Source organism: Pleurodeles waltl, chromosome 3_2, assembly GCF_031143425.1.
Source record: "Pleurodeles waltl isolate 20211129_DDA chromosome 3_2, aPleWal1.hap1.20221129, whole genome shotgun sequence".
NCBI lineage: Eukaryota > Metazoa > Chordata > Amphibia > Caudata > Salamandridae > Pleurodeles > Pleurodeles waltl.
The window spans coordinates 163,953,788-163,966,218 of NC_090441.1; positions in this window are offsets into that span (position 1 = coordinate 163,953,788).

Sequence of the window (12,431 nt, forward strand, 5' to 3'; positions counted from 1 at the left end):
ATTCAATTCCTGAAAAGTTGCAGAGATTTCCACTAAACTCGTGGTTCCTGGGAGAGGGCTTGGCACCAAGCTGACCGCTGCACTGTTTTCTATTATTGACATTTTCCAAAACTGGGGGAAACTATTTGTTTCTACCTTGAAACAGATGAAAGTTTAACTGCTTTTTAAAGGCTAACACATTCTGTGGCAGCACACACAGCTACATTATGGAAATGAACAAATGGAGTTCAGGGTCGTGCAAACCGACAGTCTGAGCTGTAGTGGTTGCACATCAATTCACAAGAGCAGAAATTGGTGAAAGCAGCTCTGTTTTGCACAAGGGCCTATCACGCCGTGTGTGCAAAGTGTGATTGCTCAGACTTTGCCAAGACTCTTACCACCAGCTGCAAGATTCAAAACATAGCGCCAGGTTTATGACCATGTCACACAATGCAGCACAGCACCCAAAGATGCTACGCTAGGTTGCGTCACAGGGAATGAAATGGAAAGCGCCATGTGTACAGAGATATGGTACTCACCTGCCTCCCCTCTTCCTAGCGCCGACGTACAGTCAGGCAGCCGTGCACCACAAATGCACCGTTGCACTATAGTGCTAGGGTGTCTTAGTCTAGAGTAGGTTTTGTACTGGAAGAGTTCCCTTCCAGTACAAAATGCTATGCCTTGACAAACTGTAAATCTGTTCCTACTTTGTATGTGTATTGTATAGTGCAGCAAACATGCAAAGTCAGAAAAGAAAGGAGAAATACAATCATTTCTCCTTTTAACGCCTGCTTCAAAGTGGCATTATGGTTTTTTGGCACAAAAGCTTGTCTATTATTGTCAGTAGATAGGGTTTTGCATCAAGAAGCATGGGTGGTAGCATGGGAACACCCGTCTCCTACCCAGGTAATGCCTCCATGGCTCAAAGCAACGCAAAGAAGCGCTTTGGGCTGCTTTGCTTTACTTTACTTTTATGCAACTATCCATCACAAAACAAGTTTTGTACTAGAAAACAAATATTACAAAAAGTGTTTTGCACAGGTTTGCAATACAAATCCAGCGCACAAGGGGGCATATTTACGACAAAGTGGCGCATCAGCATTGATGCACACTTTTCTTGCGCCCCCCCCAACGGCACCATGGGTGCGCCGTATTTTGATGCTAGTCCAGCAACGCACAGTGAGGCCCAGAGGAGACTATGGGTGCGTCATGTTAATGCCTGCACTGATCTGGCATTAAAAATTATGCCAAAAATTGCAGTGAAATCTAGTAAATTTCACTGCACCATTTTTTCGGGCCTTCCTGCGTAGAAACTCCCCCCTTGCATACATTATGCTTGGCGCAGGCATAGTGCGGCGCAAGGGGTTACAAAGTGGCACAATGCATGCATTGTGCCACTTTGTAAATATGGCATGCGTAAATGTCCTCCTTAATGCTACATTAGCGTAAAAAAAAATTATGCTAGTGTGGCGGAAGGAAGTGCAAGGGTCTTGTAAATCTGCCAAAGGTTTGTAAATCTGGTCCATAGTATAATGATTTGTGCAAAATAGTCACCAAAACGTTTGCACATCTAACTCCCCGTTTCTCACAAGAAGGAGTAGATAATTCACTCTGACATCTCTTAAAACCCTTTGTGGTTTCGGGTGTTTGTATTCCCAGTTTTACAACTGTGCTTTAAATGAAACCATCAAACCATTCAAGTGTTAGCCCTCCTTGTGGCAGCATACGTGGCCTTTCTCACTAGGATTCAGAACCACGTCTCTCTTTCAAGCCCTGTTTCTGCGCTCACTTGTACGTCCATTGGATAGGGCATGGAGGAAATGTTTCTTTTGCGGTGTTGGCTCCAATGCAATGAAGACGTCAGTGGTGCTGGAACTTGGGAGAGGGAGTGCTGCAGCACCCGCCGAAAAACTTGAAAGAGTTTAGATGAGAATAAAAAAGAAGCATTTGCAATGCAATAGGTCTTGCATTTGCTCGAATTAGAGCTATTGGCGTTGTAAATTCCTATCTGAACTTTTCTTGCCACAGTAACTGAAAATGAAAAGATAAACATTAGTTGACATATGCAAGCCAATTCAAAGCACCACGGCCGCCATGAGCACAAAGGAGAGACACAAAAGGAAAAAGGAGTTTGCTCACAGTCAAACATATCGGCAGTCGTGCAATTATCCATGTAACGGGGTCAGTCTGCAAGGCAGTAACAAAACCTCCCCAAGGAGGGACAAACATAAAGCATTTACCAATGATAACAAATAATTTTTGAAAGGCAAGCCCACGAACGAGTGAAAGTGATGGGCGTGAGGTGGACGTGGTTAAAACCCCACAATACTTACAACAGATAAAAGTGCTTGCGTGCTTGACCTAAAAAAAGGACCCTTCAAATGTGTTTCTTCTGGCAGCATTAGAGGTGTCTTCAAGACCTTTTTGTAAAGGCACACTACCCAACCTAAGGTAAGCTCCTTTATTACACGACCAGGCAGCTCGCCACCCGACATCTCCACCATAGTGCCTTCCTCCAATGTCACATTAACTACATTCTGTATCCAACAAATGATGTAACACACTACAAGACCGTCACGAATATTATACCCAGGGCCACTGGAATTATGCGTCAGACGAGGGGATAATTATGCAGCAGGGTTGAGTAAATTATGCTGCAAGAAAAGGCAAGTTTTGCGGCATTATGCAGCACATTTAGTGACAGTATAACTTTATTATTTAGTCATTTTTAAACTTGTTAACACTGCCTTGGCATTAGTTGTACCTCCTCAGTACCAGTTTAGCACCCAAATATAGCAGTAAGCTACAGAAAGGTGGCTAGTCAAACTTTGCACGTGTTGCTGAGTTTTTACTATCTTTTGAACTGTTTGAGCTAGAAACATTTTTTTTGTTAAAATCTACAGATTATGTGGCAGATGATGGATTATGTGACAAATGTGGCGAATCTACAACTATGCGAAAATTGCAGCAGTTGCACAATCGCATAATTCCAGTAGTCCTGATTGTACCCGTGAAATGACGTTATTGGCCCGCAACCCCACTCTAAAAGTTGCTGCCCCTCTGGGTGACATGAAAGAATGGTTGAGGCCAGGGGCAATGGGCAGGAGGGTTATATATTCTCACAATTTTTGAAAATGTGATGCTATAATCATTTTATATAAATAACAAAAGTAAGTGTAATACAGCAAAAAACTCAAATGAATCTTTGTAGCCTTTTTAAATATGCTCTCATCTTCAGCGATGCCACAGTATATTTAATTTGTTGAAAAAAGGTGTACAAAAATAAGTATATATGTATCTATTTTGCTTCATGCACACTTTGCATCATATGTTTGGTCCTGGGGTTTCATTTAACAAATCAGTGCATGCTGGGAGTTGTAGCGGCCAATTAATTTTTTGGTACACATTCTTTTTCAGTTAAAAAATAGGAGACACAGAACCATGTCGGCAAACAGTCCAGGGCCCAACCGGGGTCCAAGATCGAACACTGTGGAGGTATCCAAGCATAAGTGAAATGTACATTCGTCATCAAACAGTTGAATCACCTGTTACATAAAGTACCATAGAGCACTTCACACTCTAGTAGACCAAGATATGTGGGATATGTAATCCAGGCCGACCACCTCCTATTGGGCCTTCCCCCGGGTACTGGTCAAGCAGGGAACAGGCCACCCCCTTCTGGATGTGGGTGTGCAGGTGCCACATGGCAGGGTAAACTATTGAGGTGTATGGGTGTTACAGCTCTGATCATGCCATGTAGTCTGGGTAAGTGTAAGGAATAACCTATTATCTTCATGCGACTTAGGGGTCCACAGTCCACTCGAAAGGGTCGAACTCGGGGCCCACATCGGGCTCCTCCCCTGGGGGCCCACTATAAGGGCCATTGGTGGGTCGAGTCAGGGTGGAAGCCTGTTTCAAGATTCCTGATGGATCCCTCCCAAATTATTCCGCCGTCATGTCCCTGCCCCGCCTGCGGGCCTTGGCTAAAACATCCGCCTCGGCTTTCGCCCACTACAACAATAAGCGGAGCCGACATGTCACCTCCGAGTCTGCCTGTGATATCCATGACAATGTGATTTGCTGCATTACCAAATCTAAAAATCTATGCATGTATTTATCCCTCTTAGCATGTGGTAGGACCAGTGCTTACTTTGTAAATAAAAACGTGCTGCTGCCCAAAGCTCTCCTTTGAAACACAAGGCTGCTGCAATTAAATGTACAAGCGCAGAATACTGAGGCAGCATAATTCTAAAGCTATCTCGGGCCTCTTTAATCCATTTACAGGCACTCCCTGCCCCTTCAGCTCTCTCTTGCAGCTTTCTGATTTCTCTCTTTGTGACGTTTTTTTGTTTTTCTCTTCCTCCGTCTTTCCCATATGTGTCTTTTGCTCACAGTAAATTCTTGAGGCAGAAAAATAAGTGCCGTCCCTCAAAAATAAGTGCTGGTCCCCCCCACCAAAAGCCACCAACTCAAATTAAGCACTGGGTAGAACGTCCAGCAAACAGTATTCCTGTGTGGCAAAGACCACTCCGTCGACCACCGTGGACGTGGCTTCCACTACACTCTCCTATGTCATCTCAGTCACCAAGCACTCCCAGACCATGTTGAAGAAACCTGCATTTGACGATCTACACCTGGGGTAGAGACGCGGGCAGCGGGGTACATATGCGCTATGCGTTAAGGTGTTAGATATGTCTGATGCAGATAGTTAAATTGCGTGATGTGAAAGTGTGGGTTGCGCGATGCCCTCTTGACACGTTGCAGGGCTTGCCCCAATTGCTTGTCTGTCAATAGTGTGTGTATGTCCCGCGCCTATCGCTCACGCACCTTAGTATCCTGTTTACAATGTTAATTTGGCAGAGCAGTATATAGTGTCAATATAAGTCTGCGCACAACCCCATGGGACAGGGCTGCATGTAGAGGCTCTGCCTTTAGTGGTTCTGTCCCGCCTCACCCCCAGTGTGAAGCGACTGCTAGATACCCAGTGTCATGGTCCAATGACCCAACGGGAGCGCATGGCTGTCCCGCATGGCCTGAAATGACAAGAACACTTCCTCCTCCTACAGTTCCCCCATGTGTGTAGCAAGCAATTCATAAAGCCAATTGCACATCCACATTCAACATGCACATGCTCATGGCTTATTTACATTCACAAGTTTACATTTGCAATTTCAAAAAGGTTGCACTTGTAATTAAATTTACTCGCGCATATGAGTAAATCTGCTTCCAAACAATGAGCACCAATAAAGTAACCCTGTAGTAGGTATTCATAATATTTACATTCCCTTAGTGGAAATGAATGTAGATTTACTCTCGTCAAGTGGACGAGTGGATATTCCCAGAGCTGGGAATGGGCTGGGATCACTCGCAAAGTGGGCGGGGTATACTGGGTAAGGGATTTTTTACTGAGGAATAAAATGTTCCTTTTTGGAATAAGAAATAAATACACTTTGCATTAATGAGACGCCATTTTGTCATGCAAAGTAATATACTACATGCAATTACTCATGCAGAAATGCATGACTTTTCGAGTTTCAGGCATTCTTTTAGATTTCCTGGAAAGATTAAGGGCCATATTTATACTTTTTGACGCAAAACTGCGCTAATGCAGTTTTGCGGCAAAAAAATTAGCGCCGGCTAACGCCATTCTGAAGCGCCATGCGGGTGCCGTATTTATTGAATGGCGTTAGCCGGCGTTAGCCGACCGGCGCTGCCCGGTGTGCGTGAAAAAAAATCACGTACACCAGGCAGCGCCAGCGTAGGGAAAAGTGGCGTTTGGGCGTCCAGAAATGGGGCAAGTCAGGCTGAGGCAAAAAAAACGTCTTAACCCGATTTGCGCCATTTTTTTGGGGCGCCCAGACGCCATTAACATGACTCCTGTCTTAGCAAAGACAGGAGTCATGCTCCCTTGCCCAATGGCCATGCCCAGGGGACTTCTGTCCCCTGGGCATGGTCTTTGGGCATAGTGGCATGTAGGGGGGCACAAATCAGACCCCCCTATGCCAAAAAAAAATAAATAAAAAATACTTACCACAACTTACCTTTTCTTCCCTGGGGTGGGTCCCTCCATCCTTGGGTGTCCTCCTGGGGTGGGCAAGGGTGGCAGGGGGTGTCCCTGGGGGCTTGGGAGGGCACCTCTGGGCTCATTCTGAGCCCACAGGTCCCTTAACGCCTGCCCTCACCCAGGCGCTAAAATCCGGCGCAAATGCGGGTTTTTTAGTCCCGCCCACTCCCGGGCGTCATTTTTGCCCGGGAGTATAAATACGACGCAATAGCATCGGAGTCATTTTTTAAGACGGGAACGCCTACCTTGCATATCATTAACGCAAGGAAGGTGTTCATGCAAAAAAATGACGCTAACTCCATGAACTTTGGCGCTAGACGCGTCTAACGCCAAAGTATAAATATGGAGTTAGTTTTGCGTCGAATTTGCGTCGAAAAAAACGACGCAAATTTGGCGCAAACGGAGTATAAATATGCCCCTAAATACTTGGAGCTTTCAGGCATACGTTTGGAAAATAATTGTGCATTTCCATATTCCGAGTATTGCAACTTTGCAGGATTGTGCTTGAAATTACAAATGAATGTCTGGAACTCGAAAATCTACACTGAAACTTAGTACAGTGTGAATTTTAAGACTTTCTGTAAGAATCAGATCATCATTGTTTGGTGTAGATGGAACAAATGTATTTACGAAAAAAAAGGTATGCATTGCACTTGTACATATGTATGATTATACCAAAGAGGCCAAAGAAGGAATGGGCGTGCTCGGAGCGCTGTATTGTGGCGACAGGCTGTCATTCCAATGATTGAATGGGCATCAACACTGAAGCATTCCACCAACCAGTGGAACTGATTCTCCAGAATTAGACCAAGTATTGATTAGGCTTTGACATCAATCTTTCCACTATTTTCAAATTAGATTTTATCTGCAAACAGTCTAAAGTCTAAGATTCTCATCTAATGTTTGAGAGAAGCTGAAAAAAATCCACCTCTTTCTATAGAAACTGTGTGTTTGGGTTATGCCCCAATGGTGGAGGAAATTCAGTAGGTGGATTCGTTCCTTCCAAACTCATTAGTATCTAAGTGTGACTATATGCTTGTTCTTTCATTGTTTCTGTTAATTCATCCTCTTGACATTGTAAATGTGCCAGGCTCTGTACTGCATACAGTATCTGTGCTGCATGATATTGTAAATATGTATTTATTGTTGTAGTTTCTATGTCAGTCTCTGTATGTTTCTTAGTGGACATGAGTGCCTGGCTCTCCCTGCCATCTGTGTTAATCCGTGTAAGCATGAATGTTTGTAGGTATGTTGCTTTTTCTTCATATCTTAATGTATGTGTCATCTGTGATGATGGGAGTCCCCAGTACTGCAGATTCACCTCAGAAGCATGAAAGGCTGAGGTGGCCTTGTCAAGAGTTCAAATCAGTGATCTGCAGGTCACATCCGTATTGAGGTGGCTGGCTGATACATTTCTTTAAAGAAATAAAGGCATGAGACCCTGGCTGCCTAGAGGGATGGTCCAATAATCAAATATAGTAGGGATGGTTCACATACCCTGCTACAGACTCTACCATTACATATCTTCTCAAGAATGACATTGAACATGTGCAGACCGGCACAGATAAATCGTCCATGTGCCCTCCCCTACAAGCTAAATCAAGATGGGAGTGAGGCACATGCATTCACATTGATGAATACTTGGAGGCATGTCACCCAGACACATTTAATTCAGCTTTCACACCACAACCTGACATTACCTCTCATGTGGCTTAGGCACTCCTGGCTACACCAATGGTTGACAGCCTACAAGAAGTGCAATGTTAAGGACAAGGGTTTAAGAACTACATTGAAATTCAAGCCTTGACTTAGTGGGAAACACTAAAGCAGGCTGACACCAAATACAAGGTGGAGACAAGTGGCAGATAAAAACACAGGCACCCACAGACCTGGAGACGGAGGAAGAAAGGATCTGTGAGCATTGCCACCTGGATCTTCTAGGAGATTAAGGCCCTCATTCCAACCCTGGCGGTCTCTGACCGCCAGGGCGGAGGGCAGCGGAAGCACCGCCAACAGGCTGGCGGTGCTTCCAGGGCTATTCTGACCGCGGTGGTAAAGCCGCGGTCAGAAAAGGGGAACCGGCGGTTTCCCGACGGTTTTCCCCTGGCCCAGGGAATCCTCCATGGCGGCGCTGCTTGCAGCGCCGCCATGGGGATTCCGACCCCCTTCCCGCCAGCCTGTTTCTGGCGGTTTTCACCGCCAGAACCAGGATGGCGGGAACGGGTGTCGTGGGGCCCCTGGGGGCCCCTGCACTGCCCATGCCACTGACATGGGCAGTGCAGGGGCCCCCTAACAGGGCCCCATACAGATTTTCACTGTCTGCTTTGCAGACAGTGAAAATCGCGACGGGTGCCACTGCACCCGTCGCACCCCTGCAACTCCGCCGGCTCCATTCGGAGCCGGCTTCCTCGTTGCAGGGGCTTTCCCGCTGGGCCGGCGGGCGGCCTTTTGGCGGTCGCCCGCCGGCCCAGCGGGAAAGCCAGAATGGCATCCGCGGTCTCCTGACCGCGGAGCGGCCATTCGCCGGTGATCGCATGGCGGGCGGCGACCGCCGCCCGCCGCAGTCAGAGTGACCGCCTAAGCCTGTTAACCCTACTGAAGATGAAGTAGCAAGTTATTACTTCAAGACGATTAAAAAGAAAATGCAAGACAGACTTTTAAACTGTAAATGATTAATAACAGATACTACTGTGAGGCGAAAGCTCTTGCAGCGAGTGAAAACAGAAGGCAGCCACAAGTCCAGAAATGTCCAAGTACTACTGACACTTCTAGGATGGCAAACATTTTAGAGTAACTATTACTCATTAAGGTGCCACCAGTGTTCTCTAATTATTCTCTCTTTCTTATGTTTTGATATATCTTGTTATGTTATGTAATGTTATATTTGTATAGTGCATGGCTCACCAGGGAGGGTGTCCTGGCACTGAAGTTGGAGCCAGGGCTGGGGCTTCCTGAAGAGCCTTTCTTTGGTAATATATAAATAAAGCCTGTAATTTAAAGAAATATTGTAAACACCTGGGCGTTTAATGTACTGCCTATCATGTAGTCCTGCTACCAAGAATGTATTGTATTGACATCTTGCTTATAGCGCTTGCGATAGGTTTGAATGGGGTCAGGAATCAAAGCCACTAGGTTTATTTGGGAGACATGATGGACTTTCCCAACCAAGCCCCAAAGCGTCGTCCATCACATGAGAATCATTCATTAAGGAAAACTGCTTTTTAAGAGCTATGAACCGGGACTCTCATAGCTATCATACCTGATCTTCCCAAGGTTGATGCACAACTGGTCGGCACCTATGATGCCAGTGTACGTGAAGGGGTCAGAGAATATAGCACTGCACCAATGGTCTATTTTTAAGAGAGACAGGATGCCATATCAGTCTCAGTTACGGACAATACAGTGTTTAATTTGAGCCGGTGGTACTGGCACTCATTTTTTAGGGCCGGCACTTATTTTTCTGCCTCAAGCATTCAATGCGAGCAAAAGACGCATATGGGAAAGACTGAGGACGAGAAAAACAAAAAAGCTTCACAAAGGGAGAAAGCAGAAAGCTGCAAGAGTGAGCAGAAGGGGCAGGGAGTGCTGTAAATGGAATAAAGAGGCCCAAGATGGCTATAGGATTACGCTCCCTCCGTATTCTGTGCTCACACTTTTAATTGCAGCAGCTGCATATTTCAGGGGAGAGCTTTGGGCACCGGCACATTTTTATTTGCAAATTAAGCACTGGGACAATAGGAGAAGGAGTTTCAAATTTGGATCCTCACTCAGGCTACAGCCTCGTTCAGTATAGTTAGGAAACCAGTGACATGGTAGGTCACTTACTTGCTGACACTACCTTGTATTGCACTGTTGGGTATGTGTCCTCTTCTGGCCTGCTAGACAGTAGTCTGTTGGTAAACTACTTGTCAACAGTAGCTAATCATGATCAGTGGTGACTGACAGACAACAGAGTGCTTGTGACTGCCCGCATTGCTAAGTGACTGTGCCACACTTAAACACAGGTGACATTTTCTGTAGCAACAGTGAGGTGCGAAGGGCAGATGTTCTGCTTGTAAGTGATAAGGAGGCTAAAGAAACTGTCAATGGCAGGCTGTGTGGCTGGAGGTGTGGAACACTATTTTGTCACCCCAAAATTTACCTCACTCAGAACGCCCATAATTCGATAAATCAGAACTGATGTTGAACCTCAGTTTCATAAGACAATGGCCCTCATTCCGAAGGCCGCGGGTGACGGAAGGCTGGCGGTGCTTCCTGGGCCATTCTGACCGCGGCGGTAAAGCCGCGGTCGGTAAACCAGGTCCGGCGGTTTCCCGCCGGATTTCCCCCGGTTGGCCAAATCCGCCATGGCGGCGCTGCAAGCAGCGCCGCCATGGGGATTCTGACCCCCTTCCGCCACCCTGTTTCTGGCGGTTTTTACCGCCAGGAACAGGATGGCGGGAACGGGTGTCCTGGGGCCCCCTAAAAGGGCCCCAGCCTGCTTTTCACTGTCTGCCTAGCAGACAGTGAAAAGCGCGACGGGTGCTACTGCACCCGTCGCACACCTGCAGCACCATTCGGAGCCGGCTTCAGTGTTGCAGGCCCCTTTCCCGCTGGGCCGGCTGGCGCTACCTTAGGTAGCGCCCGCCGGCCCAGCGGGAAAGTTGGAATGGCCCCAGCGGTCTTTTGACCGCGGGACGGCCAAATGGCGGTTCCCTCCAGGCGGGCGGCAACCGCCGCCCGCCGGGGTCAGAATGACCCCCAATGTGTCCCCGTGTTAAGGCACCTCCCAACACCTCAAAAATCTGAAAATACATTCAAATAAGTAAAGGGGCCCACTCAGTAACTGAGTTCTAGATCAGCAGAATAATTAAAGGGTTTTATTATGACATTGAAAAAAAAGGTGATACAGAGTCACTGTCATGAAGGCGTTCAGCATATAGGGCAGTACAGAGAAGTAACACCTGAAAATTAGACTAAGGGGGTTATTACAACTTTGTAGGAGGTGTTAATCCGTCCCAAAAGTGACGGTAAAGTGACGGATATACCACCAGCCGTATTACTAGTCCATTATATCCTATGGAACTCGTAATATGGCTGGTGGTATATCCGTCACTTTACCGTCACTTTTGGGACGGATTAACACCTCCTCCAAAGTTGTAATAACCCCCTAAGTCCCAAGTGGGCCGCAAGATTAAAAGAGGAAGAGATAGCATCCCTACCAGCATCTAGGTTTCCTGGAAAGTCTTCTAGTTCAACCCCAAAACGGAGGATTTGTATGTATTATTTTTGCATATTTAATAACAGAACTGCAGAATCACTGTGGTGTGATGGAAACAGTTACATTTTCAGCAAATCAGACCACAGTTTAGCTCAACATCATATTGCCTTAGCATCTAAGCCCTGTCCTACTACATAAACACTTATTCTGCCCACTCTACGCTAATGCCATCCGAAGGTGGTGGAACAAACTAGTTACAGGAACAACAGCAAGTTATGATGAATGAATAGGGTGCAGTGAACTAGTTTCTTGAAACATTTATAGTTTTTTGTGAATGACCCAGGGAAAATTCACCAAGAACAGCATGAACAATAATAATGTAAATAAATAAGACCGGGGTTTTTTTTACAACTTTGGAGGAGGTGTTAATCCATCCCAAAAGTGACGGTAAAGTGACGGATATACCACCAGCCGTATTACGAGTCCATTATATCCTATGGAACTCGTAATACGGCTGGTGGGATATCCGTCACTTTACCGTCACTTTTGGGACGGATTAACACCTCCTCCAAAGTTGTAATAACCCCCCAGATCTGCTTAATTGTGTGCTGCAAAAATATCGAGCAGCGTAATGGGAGGGGGAGGGAGAAACGTGACCCCCCCCCAGCTTTGGCAAGATGGCTTCCAGGCCTTGAGGTGGTTAACTTTAGTATAGAAAACACACTTTTATATATCCCAGGAAATGTGTTTAAAAGACAACAATACTATATCAATGTATACATGTATATTAACGTGTAAACCCACATTTTGCACATTGTAAATATTGCACAAAAAGATATGTGCACGAAAATCCTCAACAGAGGCACGTGCTAGAACATTGGTACCAAGTGCATCAGCATAACCACTGTCATGCACATTGCATGGCACGCATAGCTGCAGTAACTGTTACAGTGTAACATATATGGGCTGTGCTGTGGTGGGCATGGGCTGTGCTGTGGTGGGCAGGCGTTACTTTTTCTGATCATCTACAAAGGCTGAATTGAGCAGTGGTGCACATTTGTATGGGAACTTGCCCCAGCTCATCAGCCTCCCTTTTCAGCATCTTCTAACAGTTTCTTTATGTTTTCCAGAACAAAGTCAGGAGTCAGAAGTGGGTGCAACCTATCTCGATCTGCGTCCAGTAATAAC